Here is a 13185-nt window from a genome sequence, read left to right as displayed (position 1 = left end):
ACCAACAAAAGTTCTACCAATCTTCATCTAATATATTGTTTTCTTACTGTTTTGTTATATTTTAATATTTTCTTCCACAAAATTTAAACTACATAATTTAATTATATTCAAAACAACTGTCAAACAGTAAAACGTTCAGTTACCCTATTTTTCCACATGACAAATAATGTGGAATTGGACGAGTGAGACTAGGCTTCGATTACGAATCAAAGCGCCCCGAAATTCACGGGTTCGATTCTCGATGCAAGTTTTTATTTTTTTATTTTTTTATGCATTTTATGATTGTAAGTATATTTGTTATATAATTTTTTTTTCAGAAAATGCGTATTTAAAATCTTTGCCAACAATTATTATTGTTCAGAAATAATTTTTTCTTTGTGGCAATTTTTCAATGTGTTTGTGTGCGTTTTATTCTTTTATTTTTTTAAATTTTTGGTATTGTCTTAAAAATCACATAATATGTACATAGTAGAAATATAACTTCTTACGTGCGTACAAAGTACACACACATTCTTTTTATTTTTAAGGGGTGAAAACTACCCTTTTTTACCAAAAATTAAAAACAGCCGATATAAGCGTTATTTAAATATAAATTATGTGTAGGTACGTTAAATAGTATGTTAAATATAGGAATTTGATTGTTTCTCATATTGAAATGTATTTTATAGTTTATAACTATTTTTAAACCCTTAAAATCTACCCTCTGAATAAGAATTTGTATAAAAAATATTTTGTAATTTTAAATTAGGTAATGACGTATTTTGTAGTGATCTAAACTTTATTTTATGTTTGCAATTTAGTTTATTAAGTATTTAATATTTTCAACCCTTATAAATTACCCCTACAAATAGATTTATTAGATAATTCACTCACGGTAAAATATTGCAAAAACCTGTGAATTTTAAACAACCGCTTGGGTTGACATGGAATTTGGCATTCACATAGCTAATAAGTTAAGGAAAAAAAGTGATATAGTACCGATGTGTACTTTTGCCCTGGGGGTGAGTTTCACCCCTTCTCGGGGGGTGAAAAAATATAGGTCCAAAATAAGTCCGGAAATGGATAAACTGACTAATTCTAAGCAACTTTTGTTCTATAAAGTTTTTTCACAAGTCAATACTTTTCGAGTTATTTGCGAGTGAATATGTTCATTTTTCAACAAAAGAACCACGTTGTTAGACGGTTTTTCGCAAATAACTCAGAAAGTAAGTATTTTATCGAAAAGATATTCCGAGCAGAGATATAGATTATGAAAAACTGAAAAAATCTGTGTATGTATGAAGTTTGAAGACCTAGTAGAACCAGAGTCGTAGCTAATGAAGTTCCAAGATACGGGGTGTTGAGATTTCTCTTAAGATTTATTGATTGCTCTAAAACCGGTTGAGATATGCAAATGAAATTTGGTGGGTTTTAAGAGGTAATTATTACGCATTTATTGACAGACTTACTATTAAGAATTTTATATTCACCATTGGTGCGCATACGGGTACTAGTCTGAATTTAAAAAAATAGTACGCCACTGACGTATTTCAAATTAAAAAGCATTTTTGAGTTACTTATTTAATTTATGACAGAAAATATATCTTCCCTTTTTTCATACGATGCGCCTTTTCATGAAAAAAAAAATAAAATACTTATATCAACGCTTAAAAAGTATTCGACATAGGTTTCAATATGGTTTTTTAACGATAACTTCTGTAATTTTCAAGATATTTCATTGTTCCAAAGCTCATTTTGTGGCGAATTGTAAGTGCTAAAAGTATTCAGAAGCTGGACTTTCTGGAGGTCTTTGATTTTTAAAGCATGCGATTCAAATAGCTTAGAAAACTGCTTCTCACACTTACGTGCAAACTTAAAATATAAATATCTCCCTCAGTGTTTACCATAGAGACATTAAAAAAACTGAATAAGTTTTAGTATAAAAAATACTACATTTTAGTATTGATATATATTTTTCAGATGTCTTTTAGTTTTCAAGTAATTTTGGAAAAATGGAAAACATTTATAAAATATCAAAAAATAATTTATTACTAAATTGAAATTTTTTTCAAACCTAAGCACTTTAAACTGGTTAAAATCTCAGAACCCGTAGTCAGGCTATAAATAAACCTAATTGTTTATGGAATAATGTTAATTTTTATTTTTGTGGAAAATTCACCAATTTAAGTAATTATTCTTTTGATTTTTCAACGACATAATCGTTTTGTTTTTTGTAATAACTCAGCCATTTTTTATCCAAATCACTTTTATCATAGCACCTTTTAAAGGTATCAGTAAAATATTTAAAAGATGTCTCCATATTTTTTTTCTAAAAATCTCTATTTCTTTATTTAAATTTAGTTATTTAATGATAAAATGTTTGATTCAAGGTTAATTCGAAAAAAACCCCGATTTTAAGTAGGCTCTAACTTAGGTTGTGCTATTGCCATAATAATTTAAAGAACACCACTCCATTCACTAATTTAATAAAGTTTCTTTTTGATTATAATGACTTTTTCGTAAAAATGCATAATTTTAGAGATATTTTTGAAAATCCACTCAAAAACATGCATTCTTCATGTAGGAAATCATCAATTTCGATCGTGAATAACTTGCTAAATATCAATTTACCGAAAAAGTCGTATATAAGATTTTTTACTCAGAATTGAAATATCTATCAATTTTCGAGGTTATTTTGAGGTTAAATATTTCCACTCCCGAAAAAGGGTGGTACCCACCCCCAGAGCCAAAGCACACATCGGCACAATATCACTTTTTTCTTACATATTATCATATCTTATATTATTATCTGACATATTATCTATATGTATGCCAAATTTCAAGTCAATCCAAGCGGTTCTTTAAAATTTACCGCAAAAACCGTCAAAGAATGGACTAGTTGCGCAGACGATACAATATTGATAGCACAAAATAAAGATCTAGCCTTCAAAGACTAGTTCACAGATAATACAAGAGCAAAAGAACATGACGATTTCAACTTAAAAAACTAAAACAGTAATAATCAGTAAAGAACCAATAAGATGTAAACTGAAAATCTATGTTGAGTTGAGATCAAGTACAAAGAGAAATAAATTAGCAGAATGGCTTAGTAGTATAAAACCAATATTGACATAGGCATCAGAAAAAAAGACTTTGTTCAGAATATTCAGAATAGCAATACAAATGGCACATTAACATTAACAGTGAATTTGAAAAGACTACAGAGACTATTGAAACAACGAAAGTAAGATATACTACTACAGAAGCAGCCAAAACGTCGACAAGAACCTGATCAAATCGGTGCTTTCTTGGACTTCTCAACCAATGTAATAGATTAACAGAACATGAACATACCATATCGGCAAGTCAAATATTTACCGGAAAAAGAATCAAATGGACACAAAGTTCAAAGTGATTACATTAGTAAGAAATTTATGCAAAACAGTTAATTTTGCTCGTACATAGGCAGCCTATTAGGGACACTTATGTACAAGAAATTAACACATAAAATTCTGTACAAAGAAGTGATTTTTCATGTATTCCGCAGTTCATAAACCACTTTGTAGTTTTGTCAGTAAGGAAGTCAAACATTTATGACAAACCGATGATAGCAAAAATAGAAAGGAAACCGAAAAATAAGTGCTTATGACTAAACTTTTATCATTATATCAGATTAACAAGAAGATAACAAAACTAATAATTGGAATTTGGAATACCAGAGCAAGAATGGGTTAAACTGGCATTACTAATACACTTTGATGAAAAGAGAGGGTTTGTTTATTACATATTATGTACTTTCTTTTTACGCTAATAACAATAGGTAACAATAATAAATCAGTCTTTAAAATATGATATCAAACCTATTATAAGTTATAAGTGATTATACGAGTATACCTGCCTAGACCCTAGCCTAGACCATAGGCTTACTTTTATGTTAAATTTATTTCAAAATACATAAGTTTATTAAATAAAGATTTCAAAACAATACATCTAATATGGGTTAAAAGCCATTGTGGAATACTAGACAATGAAACAGTTGATGTCTTAGCTAAAAGGGCCATTCACGAAGGAGAAGGAACAAAATACAAATGTACAACAAATGAAATAAAAACAGTTATTAACAACGTTTGGAAAACAAAATGGGAAGAAGATAATAAAAACAATCAAAAGGGCAAACATTACAAAGACATTCAAGAAACGATTCCCAAAAAACCATGGTTTATAAAGGGGAATCTTTCCAAAAATGCAATAAGAAAAATTTGTCGTTTGAGGTTTAATCACGTACCTGTTCCCAAATTTCTATTTAAAATTCGTTTAAAAACCGATCCATATTGCAACTGTGGAGAAATAGGAGACGCAGAGCATCAAATATTAAATTGCTCTCTAATAAAAGCTCAAGTGAAAATCTTTTTGGACAAAATTTATAAGTTAAAAGATGTCATACATCCAATTAATTTAAAGTTCTTATTAAATCAAAGTAATAATCCACAAGTTGTCATTTTATTATGTGAGCATATTAACAGTTATTTAACCAACAAGTGTATTAATAAGGGCGATTAACAATTGAGGTATTTTAACGCGTGAGCGGAACGAGCGCGTTAATGTTCGAGATTGTTAACCCTAACAACACACAACATTCCAGGAATGTACTACCAAAGTTCTATCAATATTTGAATGTCCTGGACATTTAGGGAACATTCGGTGAACATCTGTTTAAATTATTCCTGGAATGTTACCATAAGACATTCTGTGAACATACTACCAATGTTCCTATATTTTAAGTTGCGAAATAATACATACGTGTAAGAGATACAACATTACTTATAACATACCAGACAAACTAAGTGACATTTTAGGCCTACAGTGCAATAATATGTCAAATTTAAAGAGTTTCCCAAGTTCAATTAATACAATATTATAAACATACAAATGTAATAAAAATTATTGTTCGCGAATATTCAATTTGGAATGCGATTTTGTTAATAAAAAAAATACTTATAACTTATGCAAAACCCAAGAGAGGCATTTATATTTATTTCTTTTGCGTTCATTTTCAAATTCGCCGTGCATATATTTTTGTGCATGGCGCTTGAGAGGGCATCACGTGACTAAAAACGACCAACCAACGACCTCGCTTCGGCCATCTTGGCATCTTCATCTTGGCGACCTTGCCCGGCCTTGCCTTGCCGTGGATTGTTGTTTGTATTATTTGTGCTTTTTAAGAATATTTTTTTAATTCGGATACTTTTATAATAGCTTTAATAGTATTATTAACATAGTGCATAAAATGGTGTCCTGTTTTTAACGCAGTTGGAGTAGCAGAAACAAATGTAGATAAAAAAATCTGCAGGAATAACGTTTCAATTATGACAGAAGCTCAAAACAAATGACTGTGAATGAAAAGCCCTATTAAAAGGTTAGTATGCAAATATGTAAACGAAAGCATGCCTTGTATTTCAGAAAATAAATTAATACTATTAATACCCTAATAATACTATTCATAAAAAATCTTTTAAGTAACGTAGATATAACAAAGTGAATAAAAGGCATAAATCAGAAGAATTATTATTTTATTTTATAAGTTAATAATTGGTCATATCCATTTATTATTTTAATAATAATTGTGAATAAGCCACAAACTTCGCTTATTCCTAACTAAAATAGTAAATAGAGATAGGTAATAACAAAAGGATTTGTAAAACTAAAATAATTCTTTTTGCGTTTTTGCTAGTGTATGCGTTTATAAATAGGATGGTAGACCACACACTATAATATGCAGTACCAACTAATGAATACACAGAATATTATAGTCGATTTGCTAAACTCAGTCTCAGTACTAATTACTGTAATTTTGGCAAAATTGGCCAAAAACAAAAAAAAATACCTACTAAAATCACTAGCCAGTTGTGTCTGAGTTTGGGGAACCGACTATACTAATAAACAATTTCTAAGCTGTATTATAATAATTTTGTGAGTTCATTAATCATATTTTTTATTTAAAACTAAAATTTGTTAATAATGCTTAGTAATGCATATATTTTGTATTTTTAGCTTTCCAGAAGATCCTGCGAAGAAGACATGAAGTATAGATCAGATTTGTTAATAGAGGAGTATGTTCAAAACACTTTTTAGAAAAAGATATTGACAGAACGTCACTTTCATCTGTTCGTTTGAGAGACTGTGCTGTTCCAATAGCTTATGTCACACAGGTATATGCATAACCTAATTAATAATACAGTCCGTACAATATAGATACTGTTGTAATTCATTATCTACATCGGAGATCTAAGTTGACATTGTTGCCCAACTACAAAAAATTTTTGAATTCATTTTAAGTCAAATATATCACATAATTATTGCGAAGTAGATTATACAACAAAACAGATTAATATTCAATGTAAATAAATAAAAACATCAGAAATCGAAAACAAGAATTAAGGTATAATCTTATGTTACAGTTATTAAGGTACCAAGGGTATTATAGGGATATACGTTGACCGAAAGCGTTATTATTATAATACCTGTGGTGCCTTCAACGTTTAATGTCCGACTAAATTATTCTTTATATGCGAAAAATTTGAATGAATTTTGAATTGATTAGTTTTTAAATAAGTACATTTACCAGTAACAGTAGTAACGTAATTGTGGTAACCATAGTTTTACTTAGGTTGATATTTGTCAACTTGACAGTATCTAAGTCATTATTTAAATTTAATGCCCAAGGGCGTTATATCGTACTTAACAGACTTCGAAATGTCATTATTTGTCAAATAATGTACCAGTAGGACATTAAAGTAAATAATAAAAACAAGAAATATAATGAATACTAAATACTTATTTGTTTGTGAAAAATCTATTTCTTTGTGGCTTTTTTGTAATTAATTATTCTAATGGGGAAATAAGCCACAATTTACTTGAAAAAATAATTTTATTAAGGTTTCTACTTCCACATCGGATGTCGTTGTCAAAATACAAAATGTTCATTATTATTATTTTATTTATTAAATATTATTTATTTAAATATTATTTAATATTTATTTTTTTATTATTATTATTTATGCATATTATTACCTGTAAATAATATTTCTTCTGATTGTTAATTGTAAAGGATAGAAAAATTACCTTTTATTTTATTTTCTTTTAGAATCAGCTGAGAGAAGTGGTCTACAAAAAACCAGAAAGGAAACGGAATATGTGGCTACGAAAAGCAAAAGAAAGGTTTACAAAGCAAATGTGACACATTTTTTTATAATATTTAGGAATGTCAGCAAATTACATTAAAAAATGTATGTAAAGATTTTTTGCAATAAAAATGTTTATATTTATCAAGGATGTATTATTTGGTATGGCCATATATCGTCAGTGATGTGACAGGACCTCCTCTCTGTTTTTTTCAAGAGATTTGTAAGATAGACTAAAAACTTGTTTCGGCCACCTCCTGTTTTCATATATTTTTTGACTTGTTTTGCAGTAAATTCAACTATCTATTTACTACAAAAAAAGTCAGAATACGTACGAAACCAGAAAGTGACCTTAAAAAATGTTTTTCGTCTCCTGCAAACCTCATGAAAAAACATATAGGAGGTATTGTCACATTACTGACGATATATTTCAGTGAATGTCTAAAAAATATACTGTGAATGTTCAAAGAACGTTCGTAGACATTCATGGAATGTTCTAACAAGACATTCAGTCTAAAAATATACTGTGAATGTCCAAAGAACAGTCATGGAATGTTCCAACAAGACATTCAGTCTAAAAAATAGACTGTGAATGTCCAAAGAACATTCGTAGACATTCATGGAATGTTCCAACAGAACATTCTAAGAATATTTAAAATGCTGACACAGCACTTTCCTGGTACTTTCCAGGGACATTCGTGTGCATTTGGGGACATTCCAGGAATGTTTTCAATGTCCTGTGTGTACATTCTAGGAACATTCATGGAATGTTTTGTGTTATTAGGGAATCGCCATTTTAAATCACGAGTTCGTTACAAAACTTTTCCGTCGACCGTACTTTTCAGAAATAAAGATATATCCATCTTTTGATTTTTCAAATACACAGAATTTTAAACAATAAAGTAAATAATGACATACAATGACAAATAGTACTAACAGCGGCTAATTGATTTTAAATTTTTTAGTGGGAATATAAATAGGTATATGTTTGGTTGCCTACACCACAGGTCACTGCCAATCACTGAGCGTTTAATTCATTTATGCAAGCAATGTATGTTGTGTTGCCTATAATGAAATCGTTCATTAATAGAAAATCATTCATTAATAGGGGGTCATTAATCAATGATTTTGAGGGTATTAAAATTGATCATAAATGGATGGTCGACGGAAAAAATATTAAACTGATAATATGAGTAACTATGGTTAACTATCCGTATTTAGAAGCATATAAATATTGTAAAAAAAATGTAAAAACATTGTAATAAGTTATAAAAAAAAACATGTACCGTTAAGAAGACGAATAACCTCCGAGATGTTGAATCGGGTTTTAGTCTTACCGTAATGAGAAAAAAACAAAAAGAAAACAAAAAGAAATGCATGGTTACAAGAGCAAAATCTACTTAGTTAGAGCTGAAGCTTCATATAATAGAACAAATGATGGAGTTTAAATATCTAGCTACGGAAAGCTCGAAACAGGAGTGAAAGATCAAGTGAATAGAGCAAACACCACCGCCGGTTGCCTGAATGACACAATATGGAGAAATGAAAATATCGTAAAAGAAATGAAAGGCAGAATCTACAAAACAGTCATAAGGTTAATAATGCCATACGGGGCAGAAACACGACCTGATACGGAGAGGACAAAAACAATGCTAGAACCAGTAGAGATCAAAACCCTTCGAAAAATCGATGGTAAGACACTAAGGGCCAGAGCTAGAAGCACAGATATACGACTGAGATGCAAGGCGGAGAACATTAATATGTGGGTAAGAAACAGAAGAGTAGGGCGGCGAGAGATGGTTCCCCAATAGGAAGGGATCAGTGGGAAGAACACGAAAACGATGGAACGACAACGCACTGGGGGCACATTGATAAAAACAGCCAAGTCACATATTATACACAAAAAGAAGGAGATTAAACTTTTATCATTATATCAGATTAACAAAATGATAACAAAACTAATTGAAATACCTGAGCAAAAATGGCTTGAACTGGCATTAATAACAATAACACACTTTGATAAGAACAAGAAGATAATGTTTGTTTATTATACACTTTCTTTTTGTTGGTAAAATAATAAGCACTCTTTAAAATAGATACAAATAACGTATTATTATATACCTGTCTAGACCGTAGACTTTCTATTATATTAAATTGATGTTATTCAAGTCCTCTAAAGGCAGACAGTACTTCACTTCATTTCAATTAATCAATCCACTCAAAAAACTGATTATTTGCCTTACTTGAAAATAAAAGACAATCTATCAAAAACTGACGCAATCAGCAAAAATGTACACAATCATTATACAATAACAGACAAAAATATTGCACATTTCATATTGAGTGTTTTTGAACTACATATGTATATTTTTTCCTTTTGAACAGTTTTGTACTTTTTATTGTTAAATAAGTTGTGCTGGACTATTGTACCTACAGTCGGAAAAATGAAAGAATACCCATGAACGATCACATTAATCACTTATTTTGTATTTTTGCTGTTATTTTCTATAAATGACAAATGTTTGTTATAGAAAAAGACAGCAAATACATAATAAGTGATTGATGTGATCGTTCATGGGTATTCTTTCATTTTTCCGACTGTATATTCATTGTCAAGTAACTTACATATTGAAAAGCTAGAAATACGATAATTTTCCTTATAAAATTTAATTAGAAAGAGGAACAATAACGACAATAGAACACTTTTCCACGGCAAGATTGTAAGAATTTAGTACTTATTACTTTCTCTTCCTCCCAATGTTAAAATGGAACTGATCAGGACACATATGAAGAATGGAAGACAACCGTTGAACGAAGAGAATTCTCAAATGGCGACCAAGGGCAATCAAAAGAAGTACACAAGAAAGCCCTAAGACGGCTTCTATTACCCGTTGGGTTTTATGGGGGGATATTTTGTCGAAAAAAATTTGTGGGTATTATTTTTGCCCGGGATTTTTTGTGGGGATTTTTTGCCCGGGAATTATTTGTCCGAGGATTTTTTGTCTGGGAATTTTTAGTCCAGGGATAATTTGTGGGGATTTTTTGTCAGGGATTATTTGTCCGAGCCCAGCCTAAGCCAACCCCCCTAGAGGAAAATTCTGGGTGCGCCACTGCTACGAATATCGGAATATCATGGGTAGACAAAATTAGCAAGTCTTTGATAGGGTTAATAAGGGACAAGAAATTATACAGACAATCAAGCTTGAATATTTCGGCCATATAGTAAAGTGAGAGGTCCTCGTTATAGTCTGCCGCACGTTTGATTATAGAGGTCAAAATAAGAAGTAAACGAGATGTAAAAAAAAGGAAGAAGAACCTTCTGGTTACGAAATCTTGGGCAATGGTTTAGTCTAAGCTCTAACCAACTATTAGAGCTGCTGTAAGTAAAATAGGAATTGCCATGTATGTTGATATCCAATCGTCGATAGAAGATGGAAGCAAAAAGAAGAAAACACACTTTGCATAATATGCAATGTTTGTTAGTTTGTGACATTATTGCGTCTTCAGCTATAAATAATAATTATAAAAACTATTATGTCTAAGCATTCTTTTTAGCCTAATAAAATAAAAAAAAGTCAAAATGTAAACTCGTACAGGTTAAAACAAATTTTATATCAAGTTTAGGTGGGTACAAAAGATATTGGCAAGAAAGTATCCAAATCATACAAGGGGATCATTGTTTAAAAAATTAAAAAGGGGTCATTTTTGCAAAAAATATACTTTTTTAACTGCTGAGGTAATTCACTTATTAATGAAGGTATATGGGATTTTTTTCTGCAAAGTTGAAGGGTAAATCTCTCACATAAGACTTACTAAATTAAATTTGAGCCCCTATTTATTTAAATAATTGTATATAAAACTTTAAAAACAAATTTGCAAAAAATTATTTTTAGCGTTTTAAATAAGCACTATAAAATATCTTATTTTACAGAATAAGTTGCGCTATGTTACCAGTATTAACCAAAAAAAAAAAAAAAATTGGTCGAAAAATATTTAATATTTTTTGAGATACTGAATTTGTTTATTAAATGTTACTATATTTTCAATTGCAAAAACGCGGTTGTTGCCAAAGAAGTATTCACCTGCTTAAGATCTCATTATTTTTATTTTTATGTATATTTTCGATAAATGTATTGATAAATTCAAATTTCAGTTAAACTCCCCCCTAAAAAGGCGTTTGAAAATTATTCAAATTTGTTTATAATTTTTTTTAATACCATCGCGGGGATTAAGTATTTTGAAATGCCGTTTCGATAATTGGGTTCCTGGGAATTTTTTACTAATTAAAAAAATTTTTTTGTCGTTTTTTCTTCTTTTTTTTCTTGGAGTTAGTTATATTACTACGGGCCCTTTTAGGGTTAAATTTTATTAAGTATGTCGAATCTCTGAGTTGTAGATTCTAGACCTAAAAATATTAAGATTTAACTAAAATCTCTTTAATAAAATGTGGCTACTTACTGAGTTACGGGGTGTTTTATTTAAAAATTTAAAAATTATTGTTACCAAGTACTTTAAAACTATTTGACGTTTCCTTATCATACTTGACAGAAAGTGTGGCTATTATACACCCTATTAAATTATGATTAATAAACGTTTCTAGCTAGTGCCAGAGGCGTACGACAGGGGATAGTGAATGATTGACCCTTCCCAAATTCTACGCCACTGAGTGAATTACTATTTTAGCGAAATTTTTCGATTCTCCAATATTTTGTATGTAAATAACTTTATAGGTTTCGATAAAATCATCAGTTTGAGATATATTGGAAGTTTAAAATGAATGAATGAATGAATCAAAATAACTATGCCGTTTCATTTTTAACGTCCAATATCTCGAAAACTAATGACTTAATCGTTATCAGTAAAGAGTACATTATTTACATAGAAAGTATTGGAGAATCGAAAAATTTCGCTAAAATAGTAATTCCCTCAGTGGCGTAAAATTTGGGAAGGGTCAACCATTAACTATCCCCTGTCGTACGCCTCTGGTAGTAACTAGAAACTTTTATTTATCACAATTCAGTAGACTGTATAGTACCCACACTTTCTGCCAACTATGATAAGGATACGTCAAATAGTTTGAAAGTACTTGGTAAAAATAATTTTTAAATTTTTAAATAAAACACCCTGTAACTCAGTAAGTAGCCACATTTTATTTAAGTGATTTTAGACTCTGAATATTTTTAGGTCTAGAATCTACAACTTAGAGATTCGACATTCTTAATCAAACTTAACCCAAAAAGGGCCCGTAGTAATATAACTCCAAGAAAAAAAAGGAGAGGAAAAAAAGACAAAAAAATTTTGTTAATTAGTGAAAAATTCCCAGGAACCCAATTATCGAAACAAAACGACGAAATAATCGACGTTATTAAAAAAACAAATTATAAACAAATTTGAATAATTTTCAAATGCCATTTTAGGGGGAAGTTTAATTGAAATTTGAATTGATCAATACATTTATCGAAAATATACATAAAAATAAAAATAATAAGATTTAATACAGGTGAATATTTCTTTGGCAACAACCGCGTTTTTGCAACTGAAAATAGAGTAACATTTAATACACAAATTCAATATCTCAAAAAATATTAACTATTTTTGGACCAATTTTTTTTTATTAATACTGATAACATAGCGCAACTTTTCCTGTAAAATAAGATATTTTATAGTGCTTATTTAAAACGCTAAAAATAATTTTTTGCAAATTTGTTTTTAAAGTTTTATGTATAATTATTTAAATAAATGGGGGGTCAAATTTAATTTAGTAAGTCTTATGTGAAATATTTACCCTTCAACTTTGCAGAAAACAATCCTATAGACCTTCATTAGTAATTAAATGACCTCAGCAGTTAAAAAAGTAATTTTTTTGCAAAAATGGCCCTTTTTTAATTATTTAAACAATGATCCCCTTGTATGATTTGGATACTTTCTTGAAAATATCTTTTGTACCCACCTAAACTTTGATATAAAATTTGTTTCAACCTGTACGAATTTACATTTTGATTTACATGTAGTATAATTTTATTTT

At 29.6% G+C, this 13185-nt stretch overlaps 1 protein-coding gene and 1 long non-coding RNA gene across 6 annotated transcripts in view; one reads left to right on the top strand and one right to left on the bottom strand.

Annotated features, from left to right (window-relative positions):
* The window catches only part of LOC114343821 (hexokinase type 2), a 170575-nt gene that overhangs the window by 46006 nt on the left and 111384 nt on the right, over window positions 1-13185 (bottom strand). The gene's annotated exons all lie outside the window — the stretch shown is intronic.
* On the top strand, window positions 3944-7959 carry LOC126885619 (uncharacterized). The gene is made up of 3 exons (XR_007698401.1): window positions 3944-5395; window positions 6031-6188; window positions 7124-7959. It is a non-coding gene; the product is annotated as an uncharacterized LOC126885619 (long non-coding RNA).

This window comes from Diabrotica virgifera, chromosome 5 (genome assembly GCF_917563875.1).
Source record: "Diabrotica virgifera virgifera chromosome 5, PGI_DIABVI_V3a".
NCBI lineage: Eukaryota > Metazoa > Arthropoda > Insecta > Coleoptera > Chrysomelidae > Diabrotica > Diabrotica virgifera.
The sequence above is the reverse complement of the archived record's forward strand: the minus strand, read 5'-3'. Positions and strand labels throughout refer to the sequence as shown.